The sequence below is a fragment of the Pongo pygmaeus genome, chromosome X, assembly GCF_028885625.2.
Source record: "Pongo pygmaeus isolate AG05252 chromosome X, NHGRI_mPonPyg2-v2.0_pri, whole genome shotgun sequence".
Classification (NCBI taxonomy): Eukaryota; Metazoa; Chordata; class Mammalia; order Primates; family Hominidae; genus Pongo; species Pongo pygmaeus.
The window spans coordinates 69721745-69730961 of record NC_072396.2 but is presented as its reverse complement, the minus strand read 5'-3'; positions in this window follow the sequence as shown (position 1 = coordinate 69730961).

The following is a 9217-nucleotide window of genomic DNA, read 5'->3' as shown; positions in this document are numbered from 1 at the left end:
TTAAATTAACCTATGTACTTTTTTTTAGACATAATGCTATTACACTCTATTAATAGAGTATGTTTTAGCGTAAATATAACATTTACATGCACTAGGAAACCAAAACATTTGTGTTACTTACTTTATTGCTCCTTTTGCTTTGTTTCGGTGGTCTGGAACTGAACCCACAATATCTCTCAGGTATGCCAGTAATGAATGAATTTTCTTTAGATGTATACTAACTAGTGGGATTATTGAGTCATGGTAGTTTATTTTTAATTATTTGAGAAATTTCCATATTTTTATAACGTCTATACACTAATTTACATTTCAGCTGCAGTGTACAAGGATTCGTCTTTCTCAACATTCATGCCAACACTTGTTTTTCATCATTTTTTAATTTTTAAAAAACTTTGCATAGGTACATAGTAGGTGTATATATTTATGAGTTACATGAGATATTTTGATACAGGCATGCAATGTGTAATAATTACATCAAACACTTTTCCTCTGTGTTTCAAACAATCCAATTATACTCTTTAAGTTATTTTATTTTATTTTTTCTATGTATTACTTTAAAAAATGTTTGTGGGTACGTAGTAGGTGTATATATGTGTATGGGGTACATGAGATGTTTGATACAAGCATGCAAGGTGAAATAAACACATTAATGCAGAATAGTCCATCTGTCCCCTTAAGCATTTAATTCTTTGAGTTACAAACAATCCAATTGCACTCTTTATTTTAAAATGTACAGCTATGTTATTATTGACTATAGTCACCCTATTGTACTATCAAATAGCAGGCCTTATGTATTATTTTTAACTATATTTTTATACCCATTAACCATCTCCACCTCCCCTCCAGCCGCTCAACACCATTCCCAGCCTCTGGCAACCATCCTTCTAGTCTCTATGTCCATGAGTTTAATTGTTTTGATTTTTAGATCCCACAAATAAGTGAGAACATGCAATGTTTGTCTTACTGTGCCTGGCTTATTTCACTTAACATGATGATCTCCAGTTCCATCCATGTTGCTGAAAATGACTGGATTTCATTCTTTTTTATGGCTGAATAGTACTCCATTGTGTATAAGTACCACGTTGTCTTTATCCATTAATCTGTTGGGGGAAACTTAGGTTAGCCAAATCAGCTATTGTAAACAGTGCTGTAACAAATATAGAAGTGCAGATGTCTCTTTGATATGTCAATTTCCTTTCTTTGGGGTATATATTCAGTAGTGGGATTGCTGGATCATATGTGTATTAGTTCCATTTTCACACTGCTACAAAGAACTACCTGAGACTGGGTAATTTATGAAGAGAAGAGGTTAATTGACTCAGAGTTCTGCATAGATGGGGAGGCCTCAGGAAACTTATAATTATGATAGAAGGTGAAAGGGAAGCAAGGCATGTCTTACATGGTGGAAGGAAAGAGAGAGAGCAAGGCAGGGAGGGCCACACTTTTAAACTATCAGATCTCATGAGATCTCACTATCATGAGAACAGCATATGGTATATCCACCCCCATGATCCAATCACCTCCCACCAGGTCTCCACCCCATGACATGTGGGGATTACCAATTCCACATGAGATATGGGTGGAACACAGAGTCAAAACATATCAATATGGTGGTGCAATTTCAGATTTGTGAGGAACTTCCAAAGAGTTCTCCATAGTGGTTATACTAATATAGTTTCCCAACAACACTGTACAAGGGTTCCCTTTTCTCCACATCTTTGCCAGCATTTGTTTTTGCCTTTTGGATGGAAGCCATTTTAATTGTGGTGCTATGATATCTCATTGTAGTTTTGATTTGCATTCCTCTGATGATCAATAATGTTGAGCACCTTTTCATATGCCCGCTTGCCATTTGTGTGTCTTTTTTTGAGAAATATCTATTCCGTTGTTTTTGCCCAACTTTTGATCAAACTATTAAATTTTTTCCTATACAATTGTTGGAGTCCCTTAAATATCCTAATTATTAATCCCTTGTGGGATGAGCTGTTTGCAAATATTTCTCCCATTCTGTGGGTTGTCTCTTCACTTTGTTGATTGTATTCTTTGCTGTGAAGAAGTTTGTTAACTTGATGTGATCCTATTTGTCCACTTTTGTTTTGGTTGCCTGTGCTTGTGGGGTATTGCTCAATAAATTTCTGCCCAGACCAATGTCCTGGAGAGTTTCCCTGAAGTTTTATTCCAGTAGTTCCATAGTTTGAAGTCTTAGATTTAAATATTTAATTAATTTTGATTTGATTTTTGTATATGGTGAGAGATACAGATCTAGTTTCATTCTTCTGCATATGGATATCCAGTTTTCCCAGCGTCATTTATTGAAGAGACTGTCTTTTTCCCAGTGTATGTTTTTGGCACCTTTTTAAAAATTAGTTTGCTGTAGGTGTGTGGATTTTCCTCTGGGTTTTCTACTCTGTTCCACTGGTCTACATGTCTGTCTTTATGACAACATGCTGTTTTGGTTACTATAGTATAATTTGGTTACTATAGTATAATTTGAAGTCAAGTAATGTGATTCCTCCAGTTTTGTTCTTTTTGCTTAGGATAGCTTTAACTATTTTTGTGTGTTGGGGGGTATTTGTATACATTTGGAATTTTTTAAATCTCTATGAAGAATATTTTTGGTATTTTGATAGTGATTACATTGAATCTGTAGATTGCCTTCTGTATTACAGACATTTTAACAATATTGATGTTCCAATCCATGAGCATAAAATATTTTTCCATGATTTTGTGTCCTCTATTTACATTTTGGATTTCTTCCTGGTTCAATCATGACAGGTTGCATGAATCTAGAAATTTGTCCATTTTTTGTAGATTTTTAAATTTATTGGTGTATAGTTTCTCATAGTAGCCACTAATGATCCTTTCATTTTTTTCAGTATCAGTCGTAATGTCTCCTTTTTTATTTCTGATTTTATTTATTTGTAATCTTCTTCTTTTCTTAGTTAGCCTGGCTAAAGGATTGTCAATTTTCTTTAACTTTTTAAAAGTACAACTTTTTGTTTCATTAATATTTTGTACTATCTTTTTCATTTCAATTTCATTTATTTCTGCCATGATCTTCATTATTTCTTTTCTTCTAATTTTGGTTTGATTTTCTCTTGCTTTTCTAGTACTTTAAGATGCATTGTTAGATTGTTCATTAGAAGTCTTTCCATTTTTGCTGTAGGTACTTTTACCTATAAGTTTCCCTCATAGTACTGCTTTTGCTGTATCCCACAGGTTTCAGTATATTGTCTTTCCATTATCCATTGTTTCAAGAAAATTTTAAATTACCTTATAAATTTATACATTGACCTGCTAGCCTTTCAGGAGCATATTGTTTAAGTTTGCATAGTTTCCAAAATTCCTCTTGTTAATTTCTAGCTTAAGCCCATTGTGGCCAGAGATGATGCTTAATATTATTTCAATTTTGTGATATTTTGAGACTTGTTTTGTGACCTAACATATGATCTCTCCTTGAGAATGATCTATGTGCTAAGGAAAAGAATATGTGTTCTGCAGCTCTTGGGTGAAATGTTCTGTAAATATCTATTAAATTCACTTGATCTACAGTAGAGATGAAGTCTAATTTTTCTTTACTTTCTCTCTTGAAGATCTGTCTCATGGTGAAAGTGGGGTGTTAAAGTCTCCAGGTATTATTGTAATGGGACCTATCTTTTTTTTTAGCTCTAATAATATTTACTTTATATATCTGGGTGCTCCAGTGTTGGGTGCATATATATTTAACATTTTTCTATTCTCTTGCTGATTTTACCCTTTTATAATTTTACAGTGAACTTCTTTGTCTCTTATAGTTTTTGTCTTGAAATCTATTTTGTCTGATATAAGTACAGTGACTCCTGCTCTTTTATGGTTTCCATTGGCATGGAATATCCTTTTTCATCCTTTTATTTTCAGCCTATGTGTATCTTTATAGGTGAAGTGTGTTTCTTGTGGGCAAGAGATCAATGGTTCTTGTTTTTTTATCCATTCAGTCAGTCTCTGGAGCTCAGTCCATTTACACTCAACATTATTATTGATATGTAAGGACTTACTGCTGCCATTTTATTTGATTTTGGTTGTTTTGTAGTCTTCTCTTTCTTCTTTCTTTCCTTCCTGTCTTCCTCTAGTGAAGGTGCTTTTTTCTGATGATATGGTTTTTAGCTTCTTGCTTTGTGTATGTGTGTTCATTGTATGATTTTTGGTTTGAAGTTACCATGAGGATTGCAAATACTGTCTTGTAACTCATTATTTCAACCTGATAACAACTTAACACTATTTGCATAAACAAACAAACAGGCAAAAAGAAAACTAATAACAATTTGACAACTTAACATCATTTCCCTGCTTTTTAAACTATTTGTTGCTCCTTCCATGAGGGGGCATCATCTGAGATTTGTCCGGTTTTCCTTTCTTGTTTAACAGGACAGCACGGACTTCCATGCCTCACAATTTCTATGTTCTCCCACTTCCAGCACCCAGAGATGCTCTCCACACCATTCTGCTGCTTCCTGGGTTGGTGGTGGCATGGTATCTGTAATTCAGAACTATTTTTTCTATTTCTTCAGTACCTCTTTCAGTGACATGAAATTAAAACTAGGTAGTATACTCACCTGATTTTTGGTTCTTAGGAAGGTGTTTTTTTTTTTTTTTTATGTGTAGATAGTTGTTAACTTGGTGTCCTTGTTGTGGGCATGGTCTGTGGAGCTTTCTATTTCACCATCTTGCTCCACCTCTCTAAGTTATTTTAAAATGTATAATTAAATCATGTTTATACTATAGCCACCCTGTTATTCTAGCAAATACTGGGTCTTATTTATTCTTTTTAACTTTTTTTGGTACCCATTAATCATCTCCTATTCCCCAACCCTAAGTACTCTGGCCAGCTTCTGGTAAACCATCCTTCTACCCTATACCCATGAATTCAATTGTTTTATTTTGTAGCACCCACAGGTAAGTGAGAAAAAGTGATGTTTGTCTTTCTGTGCCTGCCTTGTTTCACTTAACATAATGCCTTACAGTTCCATCCATATTGTTGCAAATGACAGTATCTCATTATTTGTTGTGGCTGAATAGTACTCCATTTTGTATATGTACCTTATTGTCTTTATGAATTTATCTTTCTGAATAACGCTGCAATAAACATGGGACTGCAGATAAGTCTTCAATATGCTGATTTCCTTTCTTTAGGGTGTTTATCTAGGCATTGGATTGCTGGATCATATGGTAGCTCTATTTTAATTTTTTATGGGACCTCCAAACTGTTCTCCATACCAATTTTACTAATGTACATGCCCACCAACAGTGTATGAGGGTTTCCTTTACTTCACGTTCTTGACAGCATATGTTATTGCTTGTCTTTTGGATAAAAGCATTTTTTTTTTTTTTTTGAGACGGAGTTTTGCTCTTGTCACCCAGTCTGAGTGCAATGGTGTGTTCTCAGCTCACTGCAACCTCTGCCTCCCGGGTTCAAGCAATTCTCCTGCCTTGGCCTCCTGAGTAGCTGGGATTATAGGCACCCACAACCATGTCCAGCTAATTTTTTGTATTTTTAGTAGAGACAGAGTTTCACCATATTGTCCAGGCTGATCTCTAACTCCTGACCTCAGATGATCGACCCACCTCAGCCTCCCAAAATGCTGGGATTATAGGTGTGAGCCACCACATCTGGCATTTAGTGAAATGATATCTCATTGTACTTTTGATTTGCATTTCCCTGATTATCAGTAATGTTGAGCACCTTTTCATATACCTCTTTGCCATTTGTATGTCTTTTTTGAGTAATGTCTATTCAGATCTTTTGCCCATTTAAAAATAATATTATTAGATTTTTTTCTTATACAGCTGTGTGAGCTCCTTACATATTCTGGTTGTTGATCCCTTGTTAAATGGGTAGTTTGCAAATATTTTTCTCTCATTCTGTGTATTGTCTCTTCACTGTGTTGATTGTTTCCTTTGCTGTGCAGAAGCTTCTTAAGTTGATATGATCTCATTTTTCTATTTTTTCTTTTGTTGCCTGTGCCTGTGGGATATTGCTCAAAAGGTTTTTGTCCTGGAGAGTTTCCCATGTCCTGGAGAGTTTCCCAAAAGTTTTTTGTAGTAGGTTCATAGTTTGGGGTGTTAGCTTTAAGTCTTTCATTCATTTCGATTTGTATATGTCTAGAGATAGGGATCTAGTTTCATTCTTCTGCATATGGATATCCAGTTTTCCCAGCACCATTTGTTGAAGAGATTGTCCTTATTCTAATGTATGTTCTTAAAATCTTTCTTGAAAATGAGTTAATTGTAGGTGTATAGATTTATTTCTGGGTTTTCTATTCTGTTTCATTGGTCTAGGTGTCTATTTTTATTCCAGTACCATGCTTTTTTGGTTACTATTGCTCTGTAGTATAACTTAGGTAATTTGATTTCTCCAGTTTTGTTCTTTATGCTTGTGATAGATTTGGATATAGTGCATCTTTTATGGTTCCATATAAATTTTAGGATTGTTTTCTCTATTTCTGTGAAGAATGTTCTTGATATTTTGATAGTGGTTGGGTTAAATCTGTAGATTGCCTTGGGTAGTATGGACATTTTAACAATATTGATTCTTCTAATTAATGAACATGGATATCTTTCCATTTTTTGGTCCTCTTCAATTTATTTTATCAGTGTTTTATAATTTTCACTGCTAATATATTTTACTACTTTGGTTAAGTTGTTTCCTAGGTATTTTTTATTCATAACTATTTTAAATGAGATGACTTTTTAATTGTTTTTCTACAACGTTCACTGTTGGCATATAAACATGCTACTTATTTCTATACATTGATTTTGTAACCTGAAAGTTTGCTGAATTTATTTATCAGTTCTACTAGTTTTCTTTAGGAGTCTGTACGATTTTTGAAATATAATATCACATCATCTCCAAAAAAGGATAATTTGACTTATTACTTTTCAATTTGGGTGCCATTCATATCTTACTCTTGTTTGATTGCTCTAGCTAGGACTTCTAGTACTAAGTTAAATAACAGTGGCTACAGTGGACATCCTTTTTGTGTTCTAGATCTCAGAGAAAAGGCTTTCATTTTTTTTTCCCATTCGGCATGATACTAGCTGTTGGTCTTTCCCATTTGTGTTTTATTATGTTTAGGTATATTACTTCTATCTCCAGTTTTTTGAAGGTTTTTATCCAGAAGTCATTTGAATTTTATCAAATGTTTTTTCACCATCAACTGGAATGATAATGTTTTTTGTCTTTCATTCTGTTGATATAATATATTACATTGATTTGCATATGTTGAGCTATTATTGCATTCCAGGGATAAATCTCACTTGGTCATGCTGAATGAACTTTATAATGTGCTATTGAATTCAGTTTGCTAATATTTGGTTGAGGGTTTTTGCATCAATATGCATCAGTGATAGTGGCCTGTGGTTTTCTTTTTTTGATATGTCTTTGTCTGTTTTTGGTATCAGGCTAATACTGGCCTCATAGAATAAAAGTGGAAGCATTCTTACCTCTTCTAGTTTTCAGAATAAGTTCACTAGGTTTGGTATTGCAAGAAGACTTTTTATTACATCTTCAATCTTGTTACTTATTATAGGTTTATCCTGGTTTTGGATATCTTCATGGTTCAATCTTGATAGGTGGCATGTGTCTAAAAATTTGTCCAGATTTTCTAATTTATTGGCATATAGTTGTTCATAAAAGCCACTAATAATCCTTTGAATTTCTGTGGTGTCAGTTGTAATGTCTCCTTTTTCTTTCATTATTTTTATTATTATTATACTTTAAGTTTTAGGGTACATGTGCACAAGGAGTGCAGGTTAGCTACATATGAATACATGTGCCATGCTTGTGCGCTGCACCCACTAACTCGTCATCTAGCATTAGATATATCTCCCAATGCTATTCCTCCCCCCTCCCCCCACCCCACAACAGTCCCCAGAGTGTGATGTTCCCCTTCCTGTGTCCATGTGTTCTCATTGTTCAATTCCCACCTATGAGTGAGAACATGTGGTGTTTGATTTTTTGTCCTTGTGATAGTTTGCTGGGAATGATGGTTTCCAACTTCATCCATGTCCCTACAAAGGACATGAACTCATCATTTTTTATGGCTGCATAGTATTCCATGGTGTATATGTGCCACATTTTCTTAATCCAGTCTATCATTGATAGACATTTGGATTGGTTCCAAGTCTTTGCTATTGTGAATAGTGCCACAATAAACATATGTGTGCATGTGTCTTTAGAGCAGCATGATTTATAATCCTTTGGGTATATACCCAGTAATGAGATGGCTGGGTCAAACGGTATTTCTAGTTCTAGACCCCTGAGGAATCGCCACACTGACTTCCACAATGGTTGAACTAGTTTACAGTCCCACCAACAGTGTAAAAGTGTTCCCATTTCTCCACATCCTCTCCAGCACCTGTTGTTTCCTGACTTATTGCCATTCTAACTGGTGTGAGATGGTATCTCATTGTGGTTTTGATTTGCATTTCTCTGATGGCCAGTGATGATGAGCATTTTTTCATGTGTCTTTTGGCTGCATAAATGTCTTCTTTTGAGAAGTGTCTGTTCATGTCCTTTGCCCACTTTTTGATGGGGTTGTTTGTTTTCTTCTTGTAAATTTGTTTGAGTTCATTGTAGATTCTGGATATTAGCCCTTTGTCAGATGGGTAGGTTGTGAAAATTTTCTCCCATTTTGTAGGTTGCCTGTTCACTCTGATGGTAGTTTCTTTTGCTGTGCAGAAGCTCTTTAGTTTAATTAGATCCCATTTGTCAATTTTGGCTTTTGTTGCCATTGCTTTTGGTGTTTTAGACATGAAGTCCTTGCCCATGCCTATGTCCTGAATGGTAATGCCTAGGTATTCTTCTAGGCTTTTTATGGTTTTAGGTCTAATGTTTAAGTCTTTAATCCATTTTGAATTGATTTTTGTATAAGGTGTAAGGAAGGGATCCAGTTTCAGCTTTCTACATATGGCTAGCCATTTTTCCCAACACCATTTATTAAATAGGGAATCCTTTCCCCGTTTCCTGTTTTTCTCAGGTTTGTCAGAGATCAGATAGTTGTAGATATGTGGCATTGTTTCTGAGGGCTCTGTTCTGTTCCATTGATCTATGTCTCTGTTTTGGTACCAGTACCATGCTGTTTTGGTTACTGTAGCCTTGTAGTATACTTTGAAGTCAGATAGCGTGATGCCTCCAGCTTTGTTCTTTTGGCTTAGGATTGACTTGGTGATGCAGGCTCTT